Raw genomic sequence first — 13,286 nt, forward strand, 5'->3', positions numbered from 1 at the left:
CGTTTCAAGCATGGTATTATAGGAGCATACCACATAATCTTGGCAGGGATTTTCTTCGTGGGACGTTCGCCGTCAACATCACCAGGGTCATCTCACCTGATCTTATACCACGATGCATGACATACCAGGCATGCATCCAACTTCTCGTACTCCTCGCCACGGTAGAGGATGCAGTCATTAGGACATGCATGTATCTTCTGGATTTCTAATCCCAAAGGGCAGACTACCTGTTTTGCTTCGTACGTAGTGGCGGACAATTCGTTATCCTTCGGAAGCATCTTCTTTTGGATTTTTAGTAACTCTCCAAATCCCTTGTCAGATACACCATTCTTTGCCTTCCATTGCAGCAATTCCAGTGTGGTACCCAACTTTTTTTGCCCCACATCACAAGTTGGGTATAGCAATTTCTTGTGATCCTCTAGCATGCGCTCGAACTTGATCTTCTCCTTTTCACTTTCGCATTCTCTTTGTGCGTCACGAATGGCCTGACCAAGATTATTAGCGGGCTCATCTTCTGCCCTCTACCTCTTCTTCAGCTTTCCCCCATTGCAGTATCATTGAAGGTACCATATTCAGCAATAATGTCATCATCGTCCTATTGTTCTTCTTCACCTTCTTCCATTACAACCCCTGGTTTCTCAGTGCTTCGTCCAACAAATATAGTTTGGCATGAAACCCGACTTCAACAAGTGTGAATGAAGACTCCTTGAGCTAGCATATTCCTTCAAATTCTTACATATGGCACATTGGCAGCACATGAAACCATCGCTGTTTGTTTGCCTCGGCCACACGTAAGAAAGAATGCACGCCCTCAATGAACTCTAGGGAGCGGCGATCAGCATTGTACATCCAATACCAGCTCATCTGCATTACATGACATACATACCATATTAAAACCTAGAACATAATTAGTTAATTATACGACATATATGCCACCACACAAGGTATTAATTTATGAAAGTCTCGCTACAATGTAGACAATCCCAACTACCACTAAAAAAACTAAAGCTAAAATGCACTTCAGCAGCATAAGGATTTCGCGACCAATCCCAACTAAAACAGACAGATCATGCGTTTGTTCAACATCTATGGGCTTCTTCGCAGGATCACTGCCTCATCAGCCGCCGTAGCCGCATGTGCAAGAGAGTTTTGCACATGTTCAACATACTCTTCCTCCCAGTACCAGCCTGAACATCCAGTGCCATCCCACTGAAATTAAAACAAAAAATTAGAACTTTAATCACAATCATCATGAAAATAAGTATAAATTAACCATAATCATCAAATGCGACAAAATAACTCACATTGCGATCCGGACACTTGTAGAAGATACGGCCCTTGTTGGGACACTCCTTTCTCACCCGGTACTACATCACAATCTTCTCCTCACACTTGCCGCATGCAATGAGAGGGAGGTCCGGCCTCAGTCGCTTTGGAACCCGATGAGAGGCCGAGGACCCGGAAAGCAGTTGCCATCTACTCTCTATACTTATTTTTAATATAATATAAATTTCTCATTTTATAAACAAATAAAATTAAAAAACTCTAAAATTTTCTATATCTCTAAGCCATGAAGTGTGCTATGCATGCTAGAAATGAAAGCTGAATACTAGTTTTGAATAACTACTTTAACCTTCCTTCATCCAAATATGCAAACTTTAAAGTGATTTGAGCTTAAAGTGGCTTAAAATAAAAAAAATCTACCATAAAAAACCACATATATCTAGTCCATAAAATGAGATATGCTACTGATGAAACATGAGAGTATAAAGTTGGTAACCTTTAGAACCGAAGAATCGATAGAGGAATCGAAGAAATCTTGTGATTACCGACGATGAGGAAGAAGAGAGGCCGGCGATGAAGCAAGAACACTGAGCTCGAAGTGGCTCGGGCTCGGGGAGGAAGAAGGGGTATATAGGAGGGGACCTTTAGTCCATTTGAAGACAGAAACCAGGACTAAAGGTCCGTTTCTAGTCCCGGACGGAGCCTCCAGCCGGGAGTAGACTTTTACTCCCGGTTGGAGGGACCAACCAGGAGTAAAAGTTAACCTTTGTCCCGATTGGTAGCTCCAACCGGGACTAAAGGTTCCCCTGCAGCAAAAGCCTGCCGCAGTAGCCGTTGGGTAGGGACCTTTAGTCCCTGGTTGGAGCTACCAACCGGGACTAAAGTTTTCTATAGTTCCGTACGCGAAAAATACCGGGACTAAAGCCAAATTTCGAAGTAGATCAAAAGTCGTTTCTCTACTAGTGCTCCATCCCAATTTATATGTGGTTTTGACATTTTTAGATACATATATCTAGTTACATAGCAAAAACTAGTACGTATCTAGGAAAAAAAACTATAACTTAGGATATAGGGCAGTAACCCGTCGGAGACTACCAAGCCTTGCGAGAGAAGCTAGGTACTGCACACACGGCATTCTACTCGTATATATATATTAGATACGGACAGTCATACATGGATGGTGGAAAAGATTAACTGACTCGCTTCTCCTTTGGCAAAATCCGTCACCTGGTCAACATATCCTTATTGCGTGGTTCGGCTGCATTGGGTGACTCAAGTCTTAGTGGGTAGGCTGAGACGGTGAGAATTCCAACACACACACACTGACAAATACACTGACACAACCGCCGGGCGCCGGCTTTGTCGCCGACGTCACCATTCCCTTACTACATAGACACATAGTACATACACGCCGGAGCCGGCAGCTCATCTGTATTTAAACGCGCTCCATCCGGGCCGGTCACTGTATCATCTATCCTCCTCCTAGCTCCCACTGGCCACGCCCACACCCGCAGCAATGGCACGCGGCGGCTCTACCGCTGCTCCTCCAGCCCTCCCGCTGCCGCTGCTGCTGCTGGTGGTGTCGTCCTCCGCCTTTTTCGCCTGCTGCTGCCTCGCCGCGCCGCCGGGCGCTCTGGTGACGAGCGTCCCGGGGTTCGCGGGCGGCAAGCTGCCGTCGAAGCACTTCGCCGGGTACGTGACGGTGGACAAGGCGCACGGCAGGCGGCTCTTCTACTACCTGGTGGAGTCGGAGCGTGAGCCCTGCCAAGGACCCCGTCGTGCTCTGGCTCAACGGCGGGCCAGGCTGCTCTAGCTTCGACGGCTTCGTCTACGAGCACGGTGCGTAATTACGTCCGTCGTCGACGACGACGACCTCCTCTGCCCTGCCTCTTGTTTCTTTTCTTCTGGTCGTCGTGTGCGTGTCGTCACGAGTTTTCTGCCCTGCCTCTTGTTCCTGTTGTGGACGGAATCGAGAAAAGGCGAGCAAGAAGGTAGCGGTGGGGTCCGGATGGCAGCTGCTGGTTGCTGCGCTGTTGCTTTCTAGTAGAAGAACACTATAGGCATCGGCATCGCACAAAGTAGCCGGACGCACTGGATCGTGTATATCACGTCGCCGTCTTCTGGGGAAGCTAAAGTAGTATCATCATATTCCCTGGCCTAGCTACTATATTTGACATCTCTCCATCGCATTTTTCTTTCCCGCTTTCCTCACCATGCATCTTCCTTTTCCAACCAACTTGTTGAGCAGGAAGGGATCTGATAAGGATGTAGAATAATTGAGCATGCATTTTGGGGATCCAACTTTCATGGATGGGGTTGGGGTGGCGAGCTGGGCTGTGTAGTGGATGTGATCAAATTTGCCTGACGTGCAGAGTTCAATTAATATGGACGTGGGGATGGTTTTAGGGAACTTGAAATAAATACTGGATCAACAGTGAAGGCGATTGACCGGATGTGTAGTGCGGCACCAGGAGCCAAGGTAGGGTTTTGGGATTATGCATGTGTAGGGTTGATGCCTTGATGGGAGGAAATATTGGACCACACTAGTGGAGGTTGTTAGTGGATGCATGCGGCGACGCGCTAGGGGTCGTTGGCAATAGGGTGGTGAAGGACGATGGTTGATGGGTCGAGTCAGGACAAGGGCATCAATTACCTCGAGAGTTTTGGTCAGCATGGCGGATCACAAATCCGATGGCAGGAGCCACAAGCGAGCAAAGTGTGGGGTTATGGCGATAGATATTTCTAGCTAGACGCTAAAACAAGTGACGAACAAAGATAGAGAAGGAAAAAGGTGTACCAATGGAATATGGAGATTGGGGAGAACCAATGCAAACGTCCTGAGTTTAGACATAATTCGGGTAAAAAATTCCTTTTCGAAAGCACAGAGAAAAGCTTGGGTGCTTAATTTGATACACTTCATATTATTTGTATGTGTTCCTTTGATATATATGATCAATATTTGTATTCTTATCTTTGCTCCTTTTTCATCACAATATTGCTTCACAACTTGGTATTTCCTTTAGAATATTAGATGTAGCTTTGTAAAGAATTTAGCGGTCTTATTAGTAACGTCTGAGCGGGACCCAAGAGGGGAGTAGTAAATTGGATCACTAATAAAAAATTGAACCCAGGGCTCCAACACGATTCTACCCTAGATAATAACTACTAACTAACAAGAAGTGCGCCTAGAGATTATCTAGTGTCTCTACCTACGTACCCACTCACATGGAGTTCTGCAACCTATAACCAACCGTATCAACTATCCTAAGTTGATCTAGAAAGGTAGAATACACACAAATAGATGAAACATAAGCGACGTAAGTAAAAATCAAGTGAGGAAAGAGCAAACTTCCAAGAAGCGATGTTATATATCCTGTGGTACTGGTTGCTGAAAAGAAACCCCTAGCTCATGTTAGAGCTCCAGGATATGCTCCCAGCCATGAAACCCTCACCTTTGAGATGCCCTACTCTCCCAGTCACATTGACGCAGTCCACTATGGTGCTTCGTCACCAAAGGGTTTAATTTCCTTGTCCCCTGTGCATGATGTCACTGCTGCTCCACATGAAGTTCCAAGGGTCGTTGACATGGCCAGTGCGCCAGTAAGGCTACAGCATGCAGAGATTATAAGAGCACACAACTCTACCTCTCATACTAAGTACTATACAGACCCCTGGATCAAGCAATAAGTGTGAGCCTAAGCCTAAAGATATATTCTAACATTTTGCAACATTCATAGTGGGGATGCCGTAGACAAGCCTAAGGTTGTAACTCGAAGAGTTATCACCCCTTGCAATCATAACGGTCCATGCATCCTGGATGTTGGATGGAGTGAAGCTAAAAAGTTACTCAAGCGGGGCGATATCATGATAGGTCTTTGTGCATATGTTGATATTATCGAGGATGTCGTGTGTATGATAGTTGTGGTCAACAGAGATGTCAAAGTTGCCAAAGATGAGTTAGCCACACAAGAAGCCTCGAATACCCAAGGTGTTTCTATGGGGATGGTGGTTCATAGGAGATGTCACCATGAATGAATACGATGCATTGAGGCAGCCGTTGATGGAGAGTTGATGCCAAGGATGCAGTCGATGTCACCATGGACGAGGTATGCACTGGGTTTACCATGCCTAGGATTCTGTTAGGGATAAAGACACCCATTGGTGTTGCCAATACTAAACGTACTAGAGGGAGGTTCTCAACCATGCATCAACATCTAAAGTACTAGCAGAGAAAGCCTCCGGGATTAGTATAGTGCACAAAATGGTAGGGTAGAAGATACCAATGCAGCCCACTGTTGTTGGAGTAGACGAAATAGGTGAGGAAGATATGGAGAAGCTAGCAAGGAGCTTGTACTGGACAAAGTGAGGAGGTAGGTCTAGGTGATCTGGTGCATGGCCTGGTGATTTGGATGCCATGACGGCGATGCTCAATGTGAAGAACATGAATATCCTACCAAACACTTTGCACGTGATGTGGACAATGTCCTAGCCACATAAGTAGTTTGTGTCAATTAAGATGCAATTGCAAAGAATGCCATGAGTGGCGATGATGTGGCATGGCAATAAGATGCAGTAGCATGGATGCAGTAGCATGTAGTACTTGATGACAATGGAGGCAATGATGAGCTAGCATTGAGTGACGTGCTAGAGGTGGCCAATGTAGTTGAGGCCGGTGTCAATGTAGAGGCACGCGCAAAGACGAGGGCTGCAGGGGAATTAAAATGATGTTAGATCAGGAAAACAATAAGGAACCTTGATCAATGACTAGTGAGAGAGAAAACCATGATTATCCAATCAAGAAAAGATTCTCTCTAGGGTGATCGTTCATCGCGCATTTGGTGGCAAGAGGCTACGTATGGTGGACTTGTCATCCATGGGGGAGATTATCATGGGTGATTTTGGGTGGGTGGGTGGGCGTTGGGGGGCGCTATTGCGCAGCGGAGTAATGGACAATTAGTGGCACGAGCATATAAGGGCATAGGTGGAGCAAAAGACTACGGTTTATGACCTACAACCTGAATCTCAACTTATGATACCATGTAAAGGAACTAACCCAAACTGGAGATGCCTAATACACTCTAAAATCTTTCATCTCAATTTATGTGTGTTTTTTTGGGTCCAGGGCCATTCAACTTTGAGGCAGGAGGGTCAGCTGGAAGCTTGCCAAAGCTTCATCTCAACCCTTATAGCTGGTCTAAGGTTGGACATTCCCGTTGGTCCTAAGGATAAATTATCTGGTGTGTTCAAGCTGAACTGAGACAGACTAGTGATGTTTCCCTTGCATTGTAGGTGTCTAGTGTGATATACTTGGACTCCCCTGCTGGTGTTGGGCTGTCTTACTCCAAGAATGATTCAGATTATGAAACTGGTGATCTTAAGACTGCTGCTGATTCGCATACTTTTCTTCTCAAGGTAAATATATATGTTTTTTTGTGTTGGTGCATTAGTAAATTTGTCATCTATAATCTTTTTGTAGAACAAAAGCTGATCAGTTCCCTCCCGTTACTTTTAACCAGTGGTTCCAGCTCTACCCTGAGTTCTTGACAAATCCATTTTATATAGCTGGAGAGTCATATGCTGGAGTTTATGTCCCTACCCTTTCACATGAAGTTGTCAAAGGTTTTGGCTTTGGGATAGTAATGATCCTTAAACTGCTAGTTGTTTTGATATTGTTACTGATGAATTATTTAACAGGAATCCAAAAAGGAGATAAGCCAATTCTAAACTTTAAGGTTAGTAATTTTAATTATATTGTTGCTGCCTCCATGAGAACGGCAAACATGGTTACCAAGGAAATATATATAATAATGCTCAAAGTTTTGTTCTGTACTCTCATGTTAGGGCTACATGGTTGGCAATGGTGTATGCGACACCGTCTTTGATGGTAACGCTCTTGTGCCATTTGCACACGGAATGGCTCTAATTTCAGAGAGTATATATAAGGTACATCAGTATAACTGTACCCCGACTGATATCCTCACCCTGAAATAATTTCTTTAATTACACCATGAAGTTTTATTGATGGTATTAGAATACTTCCTTCATATCCTTTGGATACACAAAATACTTCTAAAACTTTGTGTGTCCGTTGAAACATACATATGCTCTTTCGATTTACAACAATTTCTATACAAAATGTAGGAAGCCAACACTGCATGTCAAGGAAATTACTGGAATGCTAGCAGTGCAAAATGCGACGAAGCGCTGTCAAAAGTCGATACGGTAAACCAGTGACACTATCTGGTAAAAATAAATAAATATATATTATTCTCATATTATATAATATGTTTTTGTGTAGGTACTTGACGGATTAAATATTTATGACATTCTTGAGCCATGCTACCATGGCACAAATACCAAAGAAGTGATCCCACAAAATAACAAACTGCCACCAAGTTTCAAAGATCTTGGTGTAACTAGCAAGCCCCTTCCAGTAAGAACAAGAATGCATGGACGGGCCTGGCCTTTGAGAGCTCCTGTAAGAGATGGGCATGTTCCATCATGGCAGGAGCTAGCTGCATCAGTTCCCCGTGGAGTTCCGTGTATGGTGAGCACAAGCACACTAACCATCCCTACTATAACTCTATTATCTGTCATAACATTAATGTTCTGCTCCAGAGGTTGCTCTTTATCTCTTTTTGTACTCTCTCATTTTCTTTACAGAAGTCATTGGTTGCTTACATCCTCTTTACTTACAAATTTGACCACTAGTTTCTATCACATTATTGAAAGATACAAATAAAAAATATATTCATGAAGAAAATCTAGATATGCGTAGTCAATGTGTAAAACATCCCACTATAGATCGCCATATATGTATGTGAGCTAGTGTAGTAATACACTAATACTAATATGTGCAATTCCATTGTTTAGTTCATTTATCTTTATCTTCTCGGATTATAATGTGTAAGGCAGGAACATCTTCCAGCTTTATCTTCTCCGAAATATAGAGGAGTAATTTTTTCTCCCAAGTGAAGCATGATTCGTTTTGTCCCATTTTCTTATGTACCCTCCCTATCTTGTTTTCTTAATCTTCAGAGTGATGAAGTTGCAACGGCATGGCTAAACAATGATAACGTCAGATCTGCGATTCATGCCGAACCAGTATGACAGTCATACACTAAATAACCACCGTGTACTTATTGATGGACCGATTCTAAAGATTTCCACCTTCTAACCATAGTTTATCATGCACATTTATTAGGTCAGTTCAATTGGACCCTGGCAATTATGCACAGATAAAATAGATTTTGATCATGATGCTGGGAGTATGATCATTTATCACAAGAACCTTACAAGCCAGGGTTATCGTGCTTTGATTTACAGGTACTTCAAGAACCTATAAAATTATAATATGATTTCGGCTCCTACATTCTTAGATTCACAAAAACTGCTATTATCATTGGTATATTTCTTTTGCATTTGTTTCAGCGGTGACCACGATATGTGTGTACCTCACACTGGGACTGAAGCATGGACTGCGTCCTTAGGCTACGGCATCGTTGATTCATGGCGACAATGGATTGTCAATGAACAAGTTGCTGGGTATTTGAACAAACATTGACTCTTTTCTCCTAAGATGTTCAAATCATTTTATCCTAGAGGCTGAATTATTCTTCGATATGAATTCACTATAATCAACAAAAGTTAACATTTCTTTCATGAGGGAAATCTTCAGTTAGGTGATTTATTTATTTTCCTTTGTTTTCAGTCAAATGTTTGTATGTTCTCAAGGAAAGAAATTAAGGACATGTTGCTTGCTCACATATTTTTGCTTGCTATACTACTCAGGTACACCCAAGGATATGAAAACGGCCTCACTTTCGCCACTATTAAGGTGTGGTACAGTTTCAAATTAAACTTTTTCTATTAATCCATGGATTCGCAAACACGAAACTAGCCTGCCAAATCAGAAACAAATTGCATTTAATGAGTAATGACACATTATTGAAACACAAAAAAATCTAAGTTCCGTTTTTTAACTATCCTGTTTAATTTGTTCCTCTCGCAGGGTGCTGGGCACACAGTTCCTGAGTATAAACCACAGGAATCATTGGCTTTCTACAGCCGTTGGCTTAACGGTACTAAGCTGTGATACTCATGAAGGAGCTGCTGACGAAGGGAGGCCTATTTCTGTGCAAGGTCATGTAGTACTGAATCAAACAGAGCACAATGTGGAGAAATTTGAAAAAGCATACAGCAATAAGGCAGCCAAAGGATCAAATTACCTAGCGCCAACTACGATGTTGCATTGATTTGTGCAAATATTATATCAAAGTACCTTACATGCATTATTCATTAGTTCACTGTGACCAAACATTTGTGAAAATTTTCCTTGATATTTTTTGAATCATAGTATAAACATAGAGGCTCATATACACGATAATGCGCACTCTACTTCTATGACCACCTTCAGGCCTAATTGCACTGGTAGAGAACCGAGCTTTACTCCCGGTGGAGAACCCCCTCTAGTCCCGGTTCCCCACCCGGGAGCAAGCAACCAGGACTAAAGGCGGGGTCCTTTAGTCCCGGGTCAGGAACCAGGACTAAAGGAGGACCTTTAGTTCCGGTGGGTAACACCAACCGGGACTAAAGGTGCCTCCTGACATGCCACGATGGCCGGCACCTTTAGTCCCGATTGGTAATACGAACCGGGACTAAAGGTTTTTTTCTTTTTTTTCTTTTCATTTTTTTGTTTTCTTTTCAAAATAGGTTTTCGAAGTCGTATTATACGCTGCTAATTATACATTTATACGCGCGTATAGTATGTTTCGGTTCAAGCACAATGAACGTATTAAATCACACAATTCAAGCATAGAAATATATATATATATATATATATATATATATATATATATATATATATATATATATATATATATATATATATATATATATATATATATATATGCATGCATGCATCATATATATATTTACATGCATGCATGCATATGTGTATTTTACATTATATTATTTCATGTGCATATATTACAAAAGATTGCATTACAGTTGTTGTGACATAACAAATTTCCTCTCATCCTCTAGCTTGGCTTCAATGGCAGTGTTGGGTCGAAGTAGAACTCGCCTTTGGAATAAATGACCTGCTCATTAAAAAATCCAGCTATAGACTCTTGAATTGCTTTGATTTGGTCTTGCCGTATGACCTTTTCCTCCAACCATCAAGTCTACAGGTTTGAATTAAAGGAAAATAAATTAATATATGTACATATATATATATAAAGATATAGTAACACAATCAATAATAATAATTAAATGAATATATAGTGTATTTTTAACGTACTTTGAGTCTCTCTGTAGGAGTTCTTTGGGAGAGCACCTTGATAAACTTACAAACATAGTAACCACAGTAGTTGTTCCCCTGTTCCTGCCTCAGACACCACTTTACGAGAAAAAGATTTGTCATCCAATCTGGTGATCCGGTGAAAGCTATATGTTTAATTAATAAAGATGATGCGATTCAGGGGACTTACTTTCAAAGGGATTACATTCAGTGGCGCTTTACATTTTTCCATGTGTTGCTTCTCAATAAAGGTTTTCCAAACACTGCCCAATAAAAAATTTGCCACGTCATCAGATATAGTTAATCATCATGTTTGTGTGTATATATAGTTGCTAGGGATCCTGAAATTACCTCTGGATAATATCTATCATATCTTAGTAGTCTTGTTGTGGTTTTCTCATCGAGTCATAGATTATCAAGTGACTTTTCACCAGATCGATGTCCATCAATATCCAGTGATTGTTGCATGTGTTTATAGGATATAACGCATAACACTCATTAATTAACTAGAATCAACATATGAGCCATTAAGGATATGATCGACATGATTAACACTCACTTGAAGTTATAGGGAAAGAGTATATCCTTCTTGTGGCGTTGGTTCACTAAGAAGTTCATGAGGTTACTCTCTGACTCAGACTTCCAATTAGTCTTTGGACTAATTGGGTCTTTGAATACTATATGGGGATCAACAAAACCAATTTCATTGCAGCCTTCCTTTCTGAGCTCTGTCATTGTAAATCTGCATATATATAGTACTTGTTAGGATAATTTATATGCATATACACACATATGATGAGTTTAATAATAGATCGAAAGAATTATTACTTACAGGCAATAGCAGCTAATGATAACTTTGTCCAGAGAGGTCAGGTGGCATAGTTGATGAAATTCTGCAAAGTCAACATACATAACATCATCGCCACGGAACTAATGTTCATCTCTAATTCTGACACCAACGTAGAAGTCTCCACTGGTAGATGCCTGCATGTACCACTTGTTTAGCAGGTACATTTGCGTCCCCAGATCAGATAAGGCTTGAGGGTTGTATAGACTCTGGCCTAGTACAAATTTTTTCTTCCAAATATCAACCTCCGCCGCACTCTCAATGTTTCCATCACCAAACATCTGGTAAAGGTCGAGACCAGTCTCATCAAGAAATTCACCAAGGTGATCCAAATCGACATCCGGAGGTATGTTTGCCTGATGCATTAATCCTAAATTCAAACCATATTCATTACCAACAACTAGCGGGGGGATTGATTGGTGCGCTTGTTGTCCGAGTTGGGCAACTCCTTTCCCTGCCCGCTTCTTTTTCTGTGCTGCCTTAATTGACTTGGTGAGAGTGCGGTCATAGTCTGATAACGTCGATTTGGACGGCTTACGAGATTCCCGCTGTTGTTGCTGGTAAGAAGTCACCTTTTTTCTTAGAATATCTGGAGCTACGAAGAAGTACGGTTTCTCCGGGTTTCTCCTTGCTTCTTGATTCATTTTAAGTTTGTCATAGAATCTAGACATGTCTTTTTTATATGCATCAGTTCCTTCTTCCTTCTCTTTAGATATTATTTTGGGAATAGTCCTTGGTTTCACAGTGGCTTTCTTTGTAGGCGGGGACTGGTTCTTCGTTTGAGGGGCTGGCCTCTTGCTAGGCTTCTTGGTAGGCGGGGGCGGGGGAGGCGTTGGAGACCTCCTTGGAGGTGTTGGCAGCGGCGTTGGAGACCTCCTTGGAGGTGGCGGCTACGGCGTTGGAGACCTCCTTAGAGATGGTGTGGATGCAGCCTTGCCTTCCAACACAATGTCATCGTACAGAGCACTATGATGATCTGGCGATTGAACAATTGGATTTAGGTTAGGGGAGGATCTGCTACAAAAAAAGGAATGACATATTATTATGAGTAGATTATTAATTATTTAAGCCAATACAAATTAATGATGTAGTGTTTTCATCCACACGTACCTATGGTGAGGTAGTTCAGGAGGAGGTGGAGCCGACATCCCTAGAATGATGATGTAGTGCTTGCGCCATAGAATGAATGTCTTCTCCGCTTCTCCTAGAGTCTTCTTGCCATCACCTCTAGGAATGTCAAGAGGCAAATCACTAAAACCTTTTTCAGCTTTATCTACCGAGATGGTAGCATATCCTTCTTGGATTATATTCTCATGAATCCTTGGTGTCTTGGTTCGGTCGATAGGATTAACAAGACCGATAGCCACCTTGATTATGGAATTCTCCTTCGGAATGTGTAGCTCACACGTTGTACAAGGTTCAGTGACGTCATCCACAGGGAAGCGTAGTCCTGTGTCCCCTTGATTTGGTATCTCCGTGGAAGCGCAGCTGCTTTTCAACTGAACAGATTGGCTAATGTTGATTCCTGGCTCTAATGCCTGCTTGCTTGCACTCACTGCTATTTGCACTTGCCTTCTGATTTCCTCCTGCATTCTCGCTTCAAGGTTTTTTTCCTGCTTCTGTGCTTCACGCACCGCTTCCTCCAACCTCTAGAGCCGCTGTGCCTCTTCTTCCTTCTTTCTCTGGTGACTTCTATAGGAAGGTCTGTCCTGAGGGAATCCATGCTCCCACGAGACACTTCCTTTGCCTCTAGTTCGGCCACCATGTTCAATAGTCCCGATGGCGTATGTCAGCTCATCCTTCTCTCTGTTGGGCCTGAACGCACCACTAGCAGTAGCTCTCTGAGCATAAAAT

General features: G+C 42.4%; 1 pseudogene; it reads left to right on the top strand.

The window, feature by feature from the left end:
- Positions 1-2,538: 2,538 nt before the first annotated feature.
- LOC136508133 (serine carboxypeptidase 1-like) lies at positions 2,539-9,686 on the top strand (annotated as a pseudogene).
- Positions 9,687-13,286: the final 3,600 nt, after the last annotated feature.

Source organism: Miscanthus floridulus, chromosome 15 (assembly GCF_019320115.1).
Source record: "Miscanthus floridulus cultivar M001 chromosome 15, ASM1932011v1, whole genome shotgun sequence".
NCBI classification, from domain to species: Eukaryota; Viridiplantae; Streptophyta; class Magnoliopsida; order Poales; family Poaceae; genus Miscanthus; species Miscanthus floridulus.